The sequence below is a fragment of the Equus asinus genome, chromosome 21 (genome assembly GCF_041296235.1).
Source record: "Equus asinus isolate D_3611 breed Donkey chromosome 21, EquAss-T2T_v2, whole genome shotgun sequence".
NCBI classification, from domain to species: Eukaryota; Metazoa; Chordata; class Mammalia; order Perissodactyla; family Equidae; genus Equus; species Equus asinus.
Window position 1 is genome coordinate 53,000,100 of NC_091810.1, and position 19,830 is coordinate 53,019,929.

General features: G+C 48.0%; 1 long non-coding RNA gene across 1 annotated transcript; it reads right to left on the reverse strand.

Annotated features, from left to right (window-relative positions):
• Positions 1-15,677: 15,677 nt before the first annotated feature.
• LOC139041361 (uncharacterized) lies at positions 15,678-18,631 on the reverse strand. The gene is made up of 3 exons (XR_011496367.1): positions 18,498-18,631; positions 17,190-17,302; positions 15,678-15,813 (listed from the first exon to the last, which is right to left on the reverse strand). It is a non-coding gene; the product is annotated as an uncharacterized lncRNA (long non-coding RNA).
• Positions 18,632-19,830: the final 1,199 nt, after the last annotated feature.

Consider the following 19,830-nt stretch of genomic DNA (forward strand, 5'->3'; position numbering starts at 1 on the left):
TAAGACAATTGAATTTATAATAAAGAAAAAAAAAAAGCTTGTTACAAGAATACTCCAGGCTCACTGGTGAATTCTATCAAAAACATAAGGAGGAAATAATATGAATCTTATATAAACTCTTGAAAAATAGAGGAGGAGGGATTTCATTTTATGAGGCTAGCAGATCTCTAATATCAAAACCGGGCAAAGACATTGTAAAAGAAGTACACACCAACATCCCTTATGAACTGAGACAGAAAAATCCTGAACAAAATACTAGTAAATCGCATTCAACAAGGTTTTAAAGGATAACATATCATAGCCAGGTGAGGTTTATTTCAAGAATGCAATATTTATTTCACATTCAAAAAGCAATCAATGTGCATATTAGTTATCGCTTGCTGCATAAAGAAATCGCCCCTAAAATTTAGCTTTCTGAAGCGATGAACATTTATTGTCTTGCTGTTTCTGTGGGTGAGGAATCCAGGTGCAGTTTAACTGGGTTCTCTGGCACAGGGTCTCTCCTGGGGCTTGCTGTCAAGGGGTCAGCCAGGGCAGTGATCTCACCTGAAGACTTGACTGAGGGAGGCTCTGCTTCCAAGATCACTCATGAGGTTATTGACAAGATTCCGTTCCTTTTGGGCTGTCGGACTGAAGCCCTCAGTTCTTTTCTGGCTATCGGCCAAAGGCTTCCCTCTGTTCCACACCATGTGGATCTCTCCACAGGGCTGCTCACAACATGGCAGCTGGCTTTCCTCAGAGCAAGTGAATGAGGGAAGTCACCCAAGGTGGAAGTCACCGTCTTTTCATAACCTGTCCTCAGAAGTGACATACCACGACCTCTGCTGTATCGTATTCATTATAATGAGTCACTGTGGTCTTTCTCAAGAAGAGGAATTGCACACAGGCATGAATACCAGGAGAAGGGCATTACTGGGGACCAACTTAGAGGCTGCTAACCACATTGTAATTCACCCCACTAACAGAATAATGGAGAGGAAATATGTGGTCATCTCATTGATGAAGAAAAACTCTTTGACAAAAACTTTCAGCAAATTATGAATAGAAGGCAACTTTCTCAACCTGATAAAGGGCTTCTATGAAAACCCTAAAGCTTACATGGTATTTAATGGTGAAAGAAAGAGTGCTTTCCCCTAAGAGCAGGAACAAGGTAAGGCTGCTCACTCTTACCACTTCCCTTCACCATTGTCCCAGAGGTCATTGCAAGCTCAATAAAGCAAGAAAAATAAATAGAAGGCATACATATTGGACAGGAAGAAATAAAATCATCTTTATTCGTGGACAATATGATCATGTATATAGAAAATCCTAAAGAATCTTTAAAAAAATTACTAAAACTAATAGGTGACAGTCACAGAATATAAAGTCATAGAATATAAGGTCAATATATAAAAATCTATTTTATTTGTATGCACTGTCACAATTAGAAAACAAAAAATTTTAATGAGGGGCTGGCCCCGTGGTCGAGTGGTTAAGTTCGCACGCTCTGCTGCAGGTGGCCCAGTGTTTCGTTGGTTCAAATACTGGGTGCGTGTGGCATTGGCTGGGGTCACTCACTCACCTGCATTCCGATTGTGGCTGGGCTGGATGGGAAGGTTCCAGAAAGAATCTGACACCTCAGGCCCCTCCACACGACCTCTCCTTCTCCCTGTGGCTCTTGTCATCCAGCAGTCCATCCCGAGCTGCTGCATAGCACGGCGCAGCCTCCAAAAGGGTAGGCCTGAAACTGGCATAACGTCACTTCCACCACATTCCCTTGGTCAAAGCGAGTCATAGGCCAGCCCAGCGTCAAGTGCAGAGGTAAAAAAACCCCAGCTCTTGATGGAAGGAGTGGCATGCATGTACAGGGAAGGCAGCTGTGATATTGTGATTTATAATAAGAAATATATATTTGGTCTTTGTCCCCATTCCTGGCACACAGCTCCTAAAACCTTCAGAATTTCCTGATGACAGCGATAAAGGTGTATTTTGTTATGTTAATGAGGTGACTTTTGGACCTCACCTAAGGATGAGGGCCGGTTGCCAGTGGAGCCAACCAAGTGATTAGAGGATTGGAACTTTAGTCCCATCCCCAGACCTCCAGGGAAGGGAGAGGGGCTGGCGATGGAATCAATCACCAATGGCCAATGATTTAATCAATCACGCCTGCGTAATGAGTCCTCCATAAAAACCCAAAAGGATGGGGTTCTGAGAGCTTCTGGGGGTGAACCAGAAACATTCCACGTGCCACCCTGCTGGGCCCCAAGCTCCGTGAGGACAGACGCTCCTTTGGTCAGGACCTCACCCTATGTGTCTGGCTGTTGATTCGTTTCCTTTAATGTCCTTTGTAATTAACTAGTAATTTAGTGAGTAAATAAGTTTCCTGGGTTCTGTGAGTCACTCCAGCAAATTAATCGAACCCAAGGAGGGAGTCATGGGAGCCTCCAATCTGTAGCTGGCCTGGTCCATAGGAAGCACAGGCGACAACCTGGACTTATGATTGGCATCTGAAGCGGAGGGCAGTCCTGTGGGACTGAACCCTTAACCTGTGGAATCTGTCTCCAGCGGATAGTGTCAGAACTGAGTTGAATTGTAGGACAACCAGCTGGCGTCGGAGAATTGCTTGTTGGTGTAGGGAACACCCCGTTCCCCACTCACTGGAATTGGACGCAGAACCCATTAGCAGGAACTGATGGTGTGCGTCTCTGAAAGCTATCTACCGCAATTAAGGGATGAAGAGATGAATGAACAAATGAGGTATCACCTTCCTCCCAATCCCCACTCTGGTTACAGAAATGAGGAAACTAAACCCCACAATTCTGCTTCCTTTAAGCCTATCTTTCCTTTAAGCAGAGCATAAATTGCTGACAGATTTTTCACCTATTTCCTGGTCTGTGTAAACTCCAGTAAGGTGTTAGCTTACTACAAAACGATGGACAGCCTTTAGCATCTTCCCTTAGCGTCCTTTCGGTTCCTCCACCCCCTCCTGCCTTCTTCTTCCATTCAGTTTCTTATTATCCTCTTCTCCAAAATTCATACTTAAGACTAGAATCTCTCATTTGCAGATGAGGAGGCTATTTTCACTATGTCCACCTTACAAAACCCAAAGAAATGAACCTCTAATAGTAAAAGGTCACCAGTCTGGGGGAATTGTCTTTGGGAACTGGGACCTTCTCACAGAGAGCTAAAGTTTTATCCCACTGACAGCTCCACATCCTCCATTTGGAAGGCAAGTTCTGGTCAAACCCAATTACCATGTGGCTTGCAGGGCCTCAAGCCTCCATAGTTACTCTCCAGTTCGACTTGAATCCCCTCGCCATCCTTTTGTAGCTCTGTAGCTAAAATATAACAAAGGTTTTATGCTATCCAATAAATGAAAAGCCCCATCCTGACTAACAAGCCAGGAGCACACATAATAAACAGTGGGGAGTCTAAAGGAGCCAAAGGCCCTTTCTTTCACACATAAAAGAACACAGCCCGCTCCAGGAAACCAGCGACTCAGAACCACTGCAGAAACCAACGCAGGGCTTTCCATCATGTACAGGATTTTCTTCCTTAAAAGGGGAGGTACAAAAAGGAAAAAACTCACAATATTTCCTGGAATTTGGAGCCCAGACAATGCTTCAGTGTTTCTTTATCCCGGACATTCTGGAGAAAGATACAATTACCCTGTCCCTCAGTACAAGATGAGAGAAGACAGCGCTGTGCGAGTCCTGCTTGCCCACTGCACTGCAGCAGCTGCCAGAGACTGGCAACACCAATTTCACCTATTTCATTGAAAAGAATGTGTGTGTGCGCCCTGGTGCCCACAGCTTTAATAATGTCCTCCTTCCTCCTTCTTTTAGAAGAGAGAGATCATACATCATTCGAGAGCTAGAAAAGATGACTGAGATCACACTCCCTCATTGACAAATGAGGAGGCAGAGGCCCAGAGGAGTAGAATGACTCACCTGAGGTCACGCACAATCAAACTGAGCTAATCGGAAACAGGGCAACAACGACGAAGCCGGTCCCCAGTCTTCCAGTTGTAGAGTTTGTGCACCACCTAAATTCAGATGGGCACCTGCCAACACGTAACTGTGAACTTGGGTACAGGGAATCGACAAAAAAGGAGCTTAAGTGTGCAGCTTCCAGAACTATGCTATCCAATACGGTAGCCACTAGCACACGTGGCTTCTGAGTGCTTTAAATGTGCCTAGTGTGACCGAGGAACTGAATTTGCAATTTTATTTAACTTCAATTTAAATGTCAATGTAAAAACTTCTACTTGATTCAGTTACTGGGAAACTTTAAGTTTATTCGGAACAGCTTAGGGACATGTATCTATGTTTTCAATGTAAATTTCATGAACTAGAAATACAAATCGTCTTCCCAATGAAAATATAGTGATTGAATTGAGATGTACTATAAGTATAAAAGACACATCAGACTTCAAAGACTTAGTATAAAAATATAAAATATCTCAGTAATTTTATATTGATGATGTGTTGAAATTATCTTTTGTATCCATTGAGTTAAATAAAACATTAATTTCCCCTGCTTCTTTTTGCTTTGTAAACGTAGCTACCATAACATTAAAATGGCATACGTGGCTTGCATTATGTTTCTATTGGACAGTCTAGAATCTGACTGTCCACATTGAAGTCCCTGCTCCACCATATTACCAGCTCTGCGGCTTTGGGCAAATTATTGGGTAGTTTGAGGAGAGATTGTCTCTTCTGAAAAATAAGAGAGAGAAAGATGTGAGTTTTCTTTTTATTGTGTCTATATGAGATGATGGATGTTAGCTGAGCAATTGTGGTCATCATTTTCACTATAATGTAAATCAGATCATCATATTGTATGCCTTAAACATGTACAGTGATGTATGTCAATTATTTCTCAATAAAACTGAAAAAAAAAGAATAAAGAATAATTAAGGATGTGTGGGGAAAAAAAGGGGTAAGGATTTTTTTCCCCTTTATTGTCCTGTTTCTGGACCTCACTGTGTGATGACTTGGTGTTTGGGGCAATGGCAGCAATTTTTAAATAATGAGAAGCAACATGGCCAATATACAAAGCATGGTAAGGCACACACAAGGAAGGAAAGGCCAGGGGCCTTGAGGCAGGACAGAATGGCTGAACTAGCCCTGGAATGGCCAACCATGGGACTTTTCATTAAGTAGGAAAACAAATTCCATAGTTATTTTAGTCACTGTTCTTGCAGATGAAAGCATCCTGATACAACAGATGAGTAAAATCATTGTGCAATAAGGCATCTTGGCAATAAGATAAAAGCATGTAGATGCTACAGTGATGTCCAAACAAAGGTGGGCCAATTCTGCACAGGTTAGAGCAATTGAAAATTAGAATATATGATGTTTGGGCTGAGAAAAGGTACAGGGCAGACATTTCAGCAAAGATGGCAGAGGGAGTGAAACCAGAGAGACATGAAATCTGGGAGACAGCCAGGACCTCAGCATCCATCCAGCGTGGGCCTCATCCTTTCAGTGAGGGTGTGAAAGCTCTGTCTGCTACAGGACAGGGGTCATTACTGGCCATTGTTTTATTAACTATCCTGAGGAAGAAAGAGATGTAAACATTCAATTTAATGATGGTATATCCCATGATTAATTTCAGAAAAGTAAAATTGTCCCTTTGGGATAGAGGAAAGCAGAAAGTTGAATGAGGAGTAGGGAAATATGGGTCTCAGTCTGGTCTCTTCCATGTAATAGCTGGGTGACGTAAGCAATTCACTTAACTCCTGAGTCCTAGGATACTCATATAGCATTTAGGATGTTTTGGGCTGCAAGTAACAGAAAACTCTAAGCAATTCAGAAAATCATTCCTTCACAGACCTGGAGGTCCAGAGGTTGGATGCCATTGAGCATACTCAGAGGCTCAAAATGTCCTCCGGGATCCAGGTTCTTCCCATCGCTCCACTCTGCCATCTTGACGGGTTTTATTACTGGGTTAGTAGCAAGATCATAGCAGCAGCTCCAGGAGTCACTCCAGACACAGAAATTTCCAGGCTGACTCTTTCTTAGGAACAAAGAAAACTTTCCTAGAGACATCCAGCAAACTTCCTCTCACTCCTCATTGGCCAAAGCTGAGTCAAGTGCAACAATCATTGCATTGGAGTTATCAAATCGAGAGCTACCCTTGAAGTCGGAGATATGGTCACCTTCTTCTGAGTCATGCGAGGCAGAGATAGACAGTGAAACAAGATTGAGGTTTGGTAAAGAAGGAAGAAGGTAAAACTGAAGGTGTCTTCCACAACACATAGAGTAAATGGAGATGATATTGCCCTGATTGTCGCATACAGAGTACTTCTGAATATCAAATGAAAGGACTAAACATTCTTTTAAGGTCCTGTAGAACGCAAAAGCTAAGGGGTGAACAAGGATAGGCCCAGAGGAAATTGTTTCGGAACATCATCCAGCTAAGATTGGACGTTAGCCCAATGTGCCGTTTGGTTAGGTTGAAATCTCCCTTTACCTCACTGGAATGGAATGAGAGGGGGTGATCTTGAGTTCCCCGTTAAACTACCCCCATGCTTGACCCACCTTACTCTAATTTCATCGGAATCCAAGGCAATAGAGTGCTTGGTGCTATGGTTATTTAAATTTTCAGCTGTAGGAAAGTTTTTCTTCTTTTTGTGATTTTACAAAACTCTGGGTTCTGGCTTGAATCCATTACATTTCACCATGTTTTTGGAAGAAAATTATTATTTTTCTTGAGAAAAATTCCTCTGCCTCCAAGCCTTAAGCAAGCCAGAACGGTTGATCCAACACCCCCTCTTTTTTCACCCCGGGTTTTTCAGCAGACCTAGACTTCCTCTGCAGGGTGGTCACGCCTCTAAGTCCTGTTAGCCCCCAGAACTTGTCTGCATGGTCCTGGTCCCTAAAGGTTCTGGAGTAGTTTCCAGAAAAAAGAGGCCCATCTGGCTCAAAGAACATGGGTGACGTCACTGTTCTTCTCTGGCCAAGGTCAAAGGGACACATTGTAATTGAGGATTATAGAAGTCACAAACACTGTTTCTGCGGTGACTTTTAATGATGGTGATGATGATGGTGATGTTGGTGATGATGATGGTGATGATGATGATGATGGTGATGATGATGGCAACATTTCATTGAGCATTTACAATGTGCCTATTGCCATGCTAAATGGCTTCAACACTTTATCTTGTTTAATACTCCCAGAAAATCTATAGTTTGGTATTATTATATTCCCCATTTTATAGATCAAAATACAGACTTAGAGATACTAAGCAGCTTTCCCCTGGCCACACAATTTTCTTCAGTTTCACCCCTTTTCTCCTCCTCGCCCCCATCCGCATCATCACCAGAACCACCTGCAGTCTAGAGGGGGTTCAGCTGTCGCTGGAGGAGATTAGAGAAGTGACCTCTGCTCTGGGTCCAGGCTTAACTCAACATCTTGCTAGCAAATGCATCATTTGGTCCTCCCTCATGTCCGCATAATCAAGGGCTTTCTAATGCCAGAACCTTCTCTACCCAAGATTACAAAACCCTTGACAAAAAGTGTCCCTGATAGTCAGGCTCCTCTAAATCCCCTTCCCAACTAGGCCTCCGATTTTTTTTTCTCCCCAAAGCCCCAGTACATAGTTGTGTATCCTATTTGCAAGTCATTCTAGTCTCTCTATGTGGGATGCCACCACAGCATGGCCTGATGAGCGTCTGCACCCAGAATCCGAACCAGTGAACCCTAGGCTACGGAAGCAGAGCATGCAAACTTAACCACTTGGCCCTGGGTCCGGCCCCCTAGGCCTCCACTTTTGGACTTCCATTTCCGTATTTGCATGGCCCAATTTTAGCAAGAATCCTCTCAAGTCAGTTCAGCCAGAATCCCCCGCCTTCAACATCTGATCCCCCTTGATATCTGATGGAATTCCTCTTCCGGTGAGGTAATGTCTGATCTCCCTGACCTGCCTTCAGCAAGGATCCTGTTAGGTCAGTTTAGCAAAGAATTACCCTACTTTGTTAGTAATTTCCCATCCACTGACCCCCTCACCCTGCTCCTTGGCTGTAAATCCCCACTTTTCCTTGCTGTATTTGGAGTTGAGCCAATCTCTCTCCCCTGTGCAAAACCCCATTGCAGTGGCCCCCTGAGTAAAGTCTGCCTTAACATCCTTAACAAGTGTCCAAATAAGTTTTTCTCTCACACCCCACAGGCCAACTGTGAGGACAGTGAAGGCCAAAATGATCTAGGTCAAACCATCAGAACCTCCGGGGTCGGGAGGGGACCCCCAGCATCGATATTTTTTAAAGCTCCGCAGGTGATTGCTCGGTGTAGCCAAGGTTGAGAATCTTAAGCTAAGACAAAAGGAAACTCAGGAAGCTCCTGTTTAATGAAAACTCAGTGTCAGGGCTGGTGATTCCTCCCCGGTGCTCTGCCTGCAGTGTGGGCAAATTTCGAGTACCCCAGATGAATGCCCAGTCCTGGAGGATGTGATCAGTGTTAGGAAACCTGAGCAGGCGTAAGGCCTGGGTCCAAGGACAATTAATCCACCTACAAAAGACTTCACCAAAAGGTTCCTTAAACTACAAGTCTCCCAGGCAGCAAACCCATCATTTGCTCTGCAGGACTCAAGTTGACAATCACCCTTTCCAAGTGTGTCTGTCTGATTCCTTTTCTATAACGCACAAAAGCAGGCAAAGCTGACCTGTGCTGTTACACGTCAGCAGAGGGCTGAGTGGAGGGAGGCAGCTGGGGCTTCTGGGGGAGCTGGTCACGTTCTGTGTTCTTGACCTGGGTGCTGGTTACAAGAGTGTGTTCAGTTCAGTATGTTAGCTTTAACCAAAAGTTCGCAAATGGCATCAGGTCTGTAAGTCAAAGTGCTCTGTAATTTCTTCTCCTCCAACAAGGGAGACGCGTCCACCTCCCCCTCAGCCGGACATGTAATGGGGCTTTTCCGGGCCAGCTCTTCCATAGGAAGATGTCTAGGGAAGGCCTCCGACTCCCCATTAGGGATCTCTTAGGTCCAGGCCAACCCGGGGACTCTTCAGACATCTTCCCCCAGAGTCGATTCCTCTTGCTACATCCTGGGCTGGCGGGTCTCCAGGGAAGTTGCAGCATCTCAGATGCCCATGACCACCGCTAGGGTGGAAGGACCGAGCGCCGCATAATGCAGTTCATCAAGCTGAGAAGCAGGCCGGATGCACACATGCACACACGCACACTCCTTCATCTGTGCCTCCACTCTTGGCCTACACAAACAGAATATCCTAATCAACCTGTCTGTTTGCTGTATTCTTCTGGGCCCCAGAACACAGAAAGCATTAAAAATAACGCCTTTTAACATGGTAATTTATTGCCACAATCAGCTTCTCTGCATTGTTTGCAAAATTACCCTCTCAGGAACCACTAGCAACAGAACTGCCAGAAGGCAGCCCTGGCCCCTGTGACGGCCGCCCTCGTTGGGGCCAGGGCGGTCTGCACCACAACAGGGTGGGCTCTGGCTCTGTCCGTCTCTCTGCCAGAGGAAACTGTGACTCCAACACACCTCAAACATTCTCCCTGATCTCGCCCCAGATTTTTCCAACAACAGTCAGGGCAGTCGCTGGAATGTGCCTCCTCTGAAAGGCCTGGGGCAGTGGATTATCATGTTGAGGGATGGGGTCTGGAGTCAAATGGACCTGGGCCCCAACGCCAGTTTCTTTGCTCATTAGCATCGTGGCCCTGGCCAGGGGACTCTCTGCACCTCTGCTTCCTCACCAGCAAACTGGGAATAAAAATAGCTCACAGGATTGCTTAAAGCAAAGCAGTTGTCATGTGAATGTGGCTGGTGTGGCATTAGCCCTTGATGATGAGTGCCCTCTTTATTAACTAGCAGCTGTGAGATGCATCAGGTAGAGTGGAAACCTACAGGTCCTGGGTTCCAGGGCTCATCACCATTCTTTAGCTGTGTGACCACGGACAGATTAACTAACCTCTCTGAACCTGGTGTCCTTACCTGCAAAGCATGGATGCACCTACTCTGCAGAGCAGTCATGAGAGGCAAGAATTCCATGTGGTCAGTGGACTCTGCGGTGCCCTGCCCAGATGCCCTACAACAGCTTTTGCTGTTTCTGCACGCCCTTCCCCACGTTCAGTGGGCTTTTTCTTCCATTACCTGCACCTGTCACTCTTTCAGAGGACCACCCTCAAGCCACTGGAGGCTTTGCCTTCATACACAGACACCTGGAAGTGCCTGCTGGTTTACTCCCCACTCCCACCAGGGGCAGCCCCAAGCTCCTGACAGACAGGATTGGGAGTACACTAGCCCAGCCCCTGTGCCTCAGGTTGGGACAACTTGGAAGTGTAACTGACACCCAGAACTCCCCTATGCGTTCAGGGGAGGCCACTCTGCAGGACTCTGTCTGAGCTAGCACCCTGGCCTGGCTTCCTCCCCTCCCGGTTCTGCTTCCCCCGCCCTCTGCCTTAGCAGCTTCTCCTGGGAACACTTCCATCATAAAATACTTACATTCAAATAAAACACTTGCTTCTGGAGAACCCGACAGGGACAGTGAGAGGCAGCCTGCATCTTGGAGACCCCACAGCTCTTCACACCAGAATAGAATTGTCCTCCCACCCACCTTCTTCCCTTGGCCACATGTCAACCCCCAAGCCCCAAATGTGCTAATCATGCAGGATCACCCTCCATAACTGGCTGATAACCTAAATAAGGTTCTTGCTTTCCGCCTCTTTGTCCCTCCCCCCACTGTCCAGTCTAAGCCTTCCTGGTCTCTTTGCCCATCCGGACCCCTCCAGTCCATGTCCCTCACTGCAGTCTGAGAGACTCCTGAAACATCTCCTTTTCTCATTATGCTCCCGCTTAAACTCTCATTTTTCAGAATAAAGCTCCACCTTATCTCCGTGCTGAAAGCTTTGATGATCCAGCTCCTTTCCTTTCACCGGCCCCCTTTCCCTTCATTCCCCCTACCTCATGCACCCCTCTGGAGCCACACGGATCTAACAACTGCACCAGGTGGCCCTGAACACAATTCCTCTCATTCACATAGTATCTCCTATTCATCCTTCAAAGCTTAGCTCCCGCATCACCGCCTCTAGGCGGCTTCCTGATGCCCCAGGCTGATTAGATGGCCTCTCTGTGTCCCTATAGCATCCTGCGCTTGTTGCCATCATTGCCTTTCCAAGGTTTTGTGAACCCGCTCTGTTTACTTATTCAGGTCCCGAGACATCTAGGAGTTCCTGGGGTGGGGAGGGCATGGCTTCTGGTTCATCTCACTGTCTCCACTACCACGCCAGGCACGCAGCAGCCACTCAAGAAGTGCTGGAGGAGCAAATGACACATGTAAAATTTCCTGCTGCGCATTTGGGGTTTAAGAATCCACCGTTTTCCTCTCCTGCTCCTTTGGCCCCCACATCTTGAACGCACTTTACCAATTATCTCTACTTGCTTGCTCCTGAGAGACACATCTAAGCAGATGCAATCCAGGCCAGAGTCACATGTGTTATTTGCATACAATTTGCCAAAATTTGCATGTAATTGGCTTATGCCCGGGATATCTAATCTCTGGCTATTTGATTTTGGTGCTGAAGCCAGATCATTGAGCCAGAGGGAGGGTTCTTCCCTCTTCCTCTCTCTGTTGATCTTTCCATCCTCCCTTCCATGCTGGCAGTGTTGCCCTGGCAAGTGGGGCATCAAAGGCCTCTGAGGAGTGAGGAGATGCTGGATGAGAGGGCCAGGAAGGGGATGTATGCTTTGCTTTTCTAGTATGAGGAGCAGCATGTGTGTAAAGGATCCGGACCAGGCTGAGGGCAAAGCTGTCCTTGTGATGTCTCTGGACTCTGCTGAGCTGGGTCTGGAAGTCAGCTCCCCCTAAAGCCTTGAGCTGGTGGATCTTTGGAGTAAGAAGAGCTCACGGCTGAATGAGGTGGGAGGATGTCCTATGGGAAAAACAATTGCACAGAACAGAGACTGGAAATCCAACAGAAATCAGGGCCAGAGGCAGGCAGGAGGAACGTGAGTGCCCTAAGAATGCCCAGAGATACGTCAGAGACATCAGGGTGCCTATGATAAACGAGACGGACTTTCAAGGCGATCTTAATAAAATCCAAAATGACAAGTTGATACCAACACACTGAAGGACTTGGGGGGCCCCCAAGTTGATCCGTGAGTTACAGAGGGTCTCCCAAGCTGTTGATTGCCATGTAGCTGGTGAAAGCTTCCTCCCAGGACTGCACCCTCCCCCTCACACTCATCCATCACTTCGGGGGCCACCCAGCCCCTCCCATTGCCCTCGCTCCTCCTGGGACCACTCAGCATCTCCCATCACCCTCATTCCCTCTGGGACCACCCAATATTTCCCTTTCCCACCCTGGCTGTAGTGAAAGGCAGCCTCAGGCTTCATGACCAGCATCCCAGAGTCAGACAGAGAATCTGGGGTGGGGCATGGAGTTTGGACCAGCACAGTTAGGCCCTCACAGCATGCAAGGTCTCAAGCACAAATGGACACAGTCGCATTTTAGCAAGTCACAGCCGGATAGCATGATGTCCTACGTAGAGTTTGCCATTCTCCAAATATGAGACACCACGAACTGCTGGCTGCTTCACGCCTTGCTTCGCCAGCCTAAAGGGTGCCAGACACATGCTCGCACGGCACTAAAGATGGTCACCACGAGCCCTAACACTCCTGTGCTTGGCTTACATCTTCTGTCTGGCATCTAGGAAATGCGTCTTGCAAATCAGCCCTCTCAAGGAGGGAACATTGCTGAAGACCCAAAGGCGACATTTTGAAGCAGTTGTGCTCTGAATATGTAAAAAAAAATTTCACAAAAAGTATTTTCAGCTCCTGTAGTTCCTAAACACCAGCATTCTAAAAATTGCACAAGAACCAACTCAATAGCTATTTAAAAATATGGATGCCCGTTCTGGAGCTCCAGAGATTCCGGTTCCGTACATCTCGGGTGAGTCCAACATCTGTGTCACTAGGATTCGGATATGCAGCCAGGAATGAAACCCACTGACTCAGACCATGGCAGAAAGATTAAGATTGGCACTAGTGTCTGTTGCCGCCCCGAGATCAGTTGCAAGTGGGCGAGGATTTCGAAAAACAAGGTTCCCAGGTCGGCAAGGGTTGTATATCCATCCCAATGATATTCAGGTTTGTGATGATGCAACAACCGGTGTTAAGGTTTCAGTAAGGTGAGTAGCTTAAACAGGCATACCTAAGAGTCTGCCTATTTGAGATGTAACCATTTGTCATCTTCCTTCCTGTAGAGTTTTTGATACAGGAAGTTGATCTGCCCACCCCATCCCCAGCAATTTAGGCATTTAATTTTCATTAACCCTAATTAGCAAGATTAATAACGAAGGCTGTGGTGCAGGAAGGTGATGTTTATCGTCTATGAACCTTGCCAAAACAGGTACCAGGCATTCTAAGGAAGACTTACAATTTGGGTCAAATTCCCTAAGAAAGTACTTATACTTTATGTTTTGTGTTTTGTCTAAAACTGTCAGGCCTCCTCACCACTGCCTGTTTGTTGGCATGCTCCGATGGGAAGGTGACCTGTGTCTGCCGCTGCTCAGCCCCGTTCAGTTGACACCCACCCATCAGTCCCCAACAGCCCTTTAAACCAGCTGCTCCCTGCCCAGACAGGCTTTCACACCTGTCTCGGCAATTCTGGGAAAGATACATTGAAGAGCCTTTTCAAAATCCTCTGTTAATGATCTGGTAATTATTGTGGTGACTTTTCAATGAAGCGTGAAGTGCTCAGCTAGCTGTCAGCCAACAGGAACCCAAGGCACCAGGAAGAGGGACACAGCAAGGGAGAAAGGGACCCAGCCCTGCCCCACCTCCCGCAAGCCTAGGTCTGCCAGAAGTCACGAGGCAGCTGCCTCTGGCCAGAGAAGGGGCCCTGCCCGAGGCTGGCACAGCCACCAGGAGCAGATGACATCTCTGTCCTGGGACCAGCCTGACTGGAATCCGGGGAAACTCAATGACCCTCAGATCCCCACCAGTACCACAGTAGGCAATGCTAAGTCCCATAGGGGGCTCCAGTGAGGAGCCACATTCCTACACATTGTCCTCAGTCCCCTCCCAGTCAAGCGCCTCCCTTCCCTTTGCAGTCCACATCCGTGTCAAGCAGTCAGGCTGCCGTCCACAGAGAGGCCCCAGTGAGAGGTAGCGATGCTTCTCTCTCTGCACCTTCAGATCCGCCACGCAGCCAGCTGGGGCCAAATGTGGTCCAGCCGTGCTGGGCACTCCCAACATCCAGCATGCCACCCACCTCCATACCTGTGCTCCCCAACATCTGGCTACCACTTGTCAGAGTAAAAGGAACACCCAGGGACCGAGACAGGGTGTTGGTTCTCTCACAGTCTGACCACCCTCATAACCGAGGAGGCTGCAAAATGCATCAAGGCATCCTAAACAGCCCGTGTTCTCGCACCATCTGAGCTGGCCCTCTGTCCCACCCCAAAAGAAGACAATCTAACAGAGGAGTGAAATGCCAGCCCCGAGCACCCAGCTGGATTCTTATGGAGCAGGGGACATCATCTGGTGCAGGTCCCTCACTTTACCAAGGGGACACCGGAACCCAGGAAGGTGACGTGATGTGCTCAAGATGAAAGCCTCACCAGCGAACGCCGGGGCTGGGACGAGAACCGGGTGCCCTGAGGCTTCTCCACCACTTGTGGCTTCTCCACCAGTGCCCACCTTGAGGCTGAAGCGTCTTCATATTTGCACGTGCTGGCTTGGCCTGGTCCCCCACAGCAGAGAGCAAAGGCTTTGGGGAGCAGGGGCAGCTAGGCCAGCTGTGCCCTTGGCCATCTCTGACATGCCCTTAGAACAGCGGTACCTGAACACAGCTGCCAGTGTGTGGGATGGTCCCTGACCTGGCTTCTGGGGTCCCAGATTCCAAGCCCTGATGGCCCAGCCCTGCTCCCAGTGCTGGCACCTTCTCTGGCCTGGTGACCATGGGAGTTGCCCTGGTTAGATGCTAGAAATTCTCTCTCCAAGCCATAGGCCCCTATCTGGATCTCTTTTTTTTTTCTTTTAAAGATTGGCACCTAAGCTAACATCTGTTGCCAATCTTCTTTTTTTCTTCTTCTTCTCCCCAAAACCCCCAGTACATAGTTGTATATTCTAGTTGTGAGCGCCTCTGGTTGTGCTATGCGGGACACCACCTCAGCATGGCCTGATGAGTGGTGCCATGTCCACACCCAGGATCCGAACCAGCCAAACCCTGGGCTGCCGAAGCGGAGCGCACGAACTTAACCACTCGGCCATGGGGCCGGCCCCTGGATCTCTTTAGTGAGGCAAACCGAGCTGACGGGCAGTCTGGGATCCCCTTCTCTGCTTCTCTGGAGAAACTAGGAAGCAGATGACTCAGGAACAAACATTTTTATGTAACTATTTCCACCTCCGATAATGATATCATAATATGTGACAAGATAGAGAAAACATTGTTTACTAAAATGCCTCTTAGGGAGAGGCTTCTATGTGTGCAGAAGAAATGCTCCAAGTCAGTGGTTCCCAAAGTGTGGTCCCCAGGCCAGCAGCCTCAGCATCACCTGAGACCAGGTTAGAGATGCAGATTCTCAGGTCCCGCCCCTGCCTTGCTGAATCAGAAACGCCAGGGTGGGGTCCTCCAGGGGATTCGGGTGCAGTTAAGGCCTGGGAAGCCATTTGTGTGGAGGTGCGGAGGCTCGGGGACATGCTCCATGGCAAAAGCCAGGGCTCACCTGCCGTGTGAGGAGGAACGGTCTGCTTACCGGCCCGGCTCTCGTCCAGGAGTCCCAGGATGAACTGGGAGGTAGGAGCTGGGAAAGAACTGGATTGCTCTTCATGACAGAAGGGAAGGGCTGTTGAGGTTCCCCGAGGAAATCTAGACGGGAGGAGAGTGAAGACAGTGAGGCTGGGAGCTGTGTGGGAAAAGGCAAGAGAGGGTGAGACCCCCATAACGAGGGTGTATCGGGGGACTCTCAGTGGAATCACAAGCCCTATGCAACGTGAGCCCTCCCTAAACGGCACAAAGCATCAGTAAAGACTATATGAACAACAACAACAAAATGACCTACAACTGGGATAGACAACTATGTACTGGGGCTTTGGGGAGGAAAAAGAGAAAAGGTTCTACGAACAGCCACAAGCGCGCAGGGGTGCTACACTCCTTGGACACCACAAGAGGGGCTAACTTCTCCCTGGGGTCTCAATGCCATGCTAAGTAGAAAAGTCTTTGTAAACAGAATTGTCGCGGCTGCACACTCTTTCATAATGTGAACATTTCTACATTTCCTTAACTGTCCCCTTATTTGGGGGCATTCGGTTGGTTTCCAATTTTTCACTATCATAAACAAGATATGATAAATGTCACAGATCTACAAACTTTTTCTTTATTCATGATTATGACCTTGGAATACAGATTCAAAAACTCTGAATGATTTGGTTCAAATGCCTAGTACTACAGAGAACAGAAATTTCACCTGAGACTGAGCAGGGGAGGGGAGTGGTACCCAGAGCATTTGTGAATATGATTAAGGAGAGAAAAAAGTGTCTTCTTCCTTTTAGAGAATTACAGGGTTTCAAAGAAGAGAACTGGGCACTCTCTGGGTTGTGAGGAGAGGGTAAAACTAGCTGTGTTAGAGTGGAAGGTGTCTGGAGCGACAATGAGAGGGCTGACAGATGTTGTACGTATTTGCTTGTGGGTGTCAGACACTCAACTCTAGCCAGCTTATGGTTTCACAACTGTGTTTTTAAACTCACAATCTGGGCAGAACAGGGACAGTGCTGATTTCAGTTCCAGCTAGATCTAGGGTCTCAAATGATGATGTCAGGCCTTCCTGCTTCTCTCAGCTCCTGCTGTTGGCCTTATTCCTTCCTACTGCAAGCAGGCTTTCTGTGTGCAGGGGGAAGGGGTGGGAGAGCAGCAGACAGCTCTCCAGTCTCACTTCATCCCAGTGATTCCACAGGAAAGACATGCCTGCTTCATGTATAAAATCCCAAAGATCTCTGATTGGCTGGTTTGGGTCACAAGTTTGTTTCCTGGGCAAATCAGTAAGCTTATGTGGTTGGGGAACCATGAGTGGCTAGGCCTGGGTCACATGTCCATCACTGAAACCGGGGGCCAGGTACTCTAATTGGTAGCCCCACCAGAACCATATGGAATTAACGAACAGCAGATACCCAAGAGAAAATGATGTCCTTTCCAGAAGAAAGTGGCAGACAAAACCATAAACATTCACTAACTGTATTCCTTTGTACCTTGGCAGCTACAGTTGATCCATTGCAATATTTTCTCCTTGAGCCCAGACATGGCCTCGGAATCCTTCTTAACACAGCACTCAGGCAACCACTTTCAGCCAATCTAAGTTAGCCTACAAGACAAAAGTGAATTGCTATTTTGGAGCTTAAAACAAGATGTCAGATCATTGATGAGCAAGAGACTACAGTAGATCAGATTTAAGGAAGGTGTAAGCCACAGGGGGTCAGTTCAGAATCCCTATGGGTCCTCTCTGGGAGACGCCCACTCCTGGGACTGTAGATGTCAGTCTCTGTGACAGTGAGATGGTTGGGCCTTGGTGGAGTATGGGACATCGTAAGTGTCTCTGTTTGCCCAGGGGAGGCCAAATAATGTTTTCTTTTCATTACTGTCACTCAAAAGTGAGTTGCAAGTGGGTAGCTCAGGAGATCTCTGGGCTTCATTCATTAGATTTCCACAGGAGAAGTTTGATCCCTCCCACCTGTGTGCTCCATCACTTGGTCAACAGTCAGCCAGAGGGAGTGAGCCACGCTAGGCTAGGGTGACAGGGCTGGGACCACAGGCCCAGCTCCAGAGTCACACTGGGCTCTACCATGGGGAGGCTCATGGTCCACAGCTCCAAAGTGCACAGGGCAGAGCAAACCCAGGCACAATCAAGATGGAGACTGCCATCAAGGGAGCCAGCTGGGTGACAGGGACAGGTATAGCTGGCCCCGGGTGGACGTGGTACACAGCTTCAATCAGGTGGTCACATGGGGATTCTGATTCCACGTGAGGGAGTGTGGGAGTTTGGCCATCAGGCCAGGTACCAGGAAGCATGACCCCATGGCCCTGACAGCCTCGCTCTACTGTGGGCTCCAAGTTCTTGCCTACCCCTGTGACCCTCTTCAGGACTTGAGGCCGGGGTTGGTCCAGCCTGGGCTTCCAGCTCCCACCCGAGTCTCCTGGGGCCTGACCCAGGTCCTCAGCAGAGCGGGGAGGTGCAAGGCTTAATTGCCTCAGAAAGGAAGCTTGCTAAGAGCGCTGACACTCTCGGCCCGGCAATCAATCCTCCAGCCTATACACAGAGCTGGAAGTGCTCTTCCGGCCGTTAGCAAGCCTGTCATTTTCCTCCTCTTCTCTGGGTAAATTAGAAAGGCTCTTTGCTCTCACTTTGCAACTGGACCTCCTTTTTAAAGCGCAGCTGTAAAAGTATTGCAAAGGGCTGGACTTAGAGAGACGCCATGTCAGACGCCCAGTTGGCTAAGGGGCTTCGCTTCCAGCCCTGGTTTTGCTGCCAACCAGACTGTGATCTTTGGCAAGGCCAGCACCTGTCTCTGGGCCTCGGTTTCCTCATCCACGAAATGAAGAGTCTGGCTGAGTGGCCTCTGGGATCCCTTCCAGCTCTTGAGGCCACTGGATTCCCGGTTTGCTTGATTGCTAGGAATGGCTCCACGCAGACAGGAGTTTAGCTTCTTTTCAGTCAGGAACTGTTGCTCTCTCTTTATTTCCCACATACAAGGACCGATCCCTGCAGGTGCAAATACACCATCTTCCCCAGCAGTGTGGGGACAGAGGACGAGCCACATGCCCAGATTTCTGGAACTAAAAGTGCTGGCCACACTCACTGCATACCACCCCCTGCAGGCCCTGAACTAACTGTTCTCCAACAACGATCTCATTTAACACTCCCAACAAAACAACTAGTAAGCCCATTTCACAGACAAGAAAACTGAGACGCAGCAAGATAAAGCAGTGTATCAGGCCAGGTCTGCCCGGCTCCCAAGGCCATGCTCATAGCCACAACTCTGTCAAATCCCCAAATCTGGGGACTTTAGTAGAAAAAGAACATATAGATCAATGGAGCCCCCTCAACAAGAAGATAACGCAGGCAGGACACCTGCAAGGCTGAGCGCACCCGGCAAACGGCAGGCGGCCCCCAGCATTTGCGGGCCGGGAGACCCAGCAGGAAGGGAGCTGTCAGAGGGCATTCCCATGTTCCTGGCTCTCTTGCTTCCCCCATCTCCTCCCCACCTCTGGAGAGGGAGTGCCAGTTATTTCATTTGAAGGGAGTGTTTGGTGCTGTTTAGACACAGCATGAAGTAAATTTTTATGACGCTTGCTGGTGGCTGAGGGGAGCATTCAGTTGCCTCGGCTCTGATGACGCTGCTCTGCCTCCCAGGTTTGCCATATGGAAATCCTCAGAATTTACAATTATAAATGCTAAATGGCATTTTAATTTTTTAGAAGGTGGATATACGAACCACAACATATCAATTGCTTTAAGGGTTGTCTTTCCAAAAAAAATTACTTTAAGTAGCACGCAAAGCTATAGAAATGCACATTACCATATTACCAAAAAAAGTTTTAAAGAGATCATTTCAGGTAGGTTCGTCTTACAGATGCTAACCCTAGAAATAAGTGTTTAATGGCGGTTTTTTCACGGACACTACTCTGCTGTCCCCATCAGTGTGGTTTAGTCACTATCCCTGGTCTTTTTTATCTTTCTCTTGAATACCTCTCCAAGTAATTTGTAAATACATTATTTTAAAATCCATCAACGTCATACCTGAAGGCTCCCAGCATCTCAGGAGCTGCAGGCTGGATGTCCGCCCAGCTGAGCAGGCCCTGCCAAATCCCAGGGTCCCAGCCAGCACTTACTGA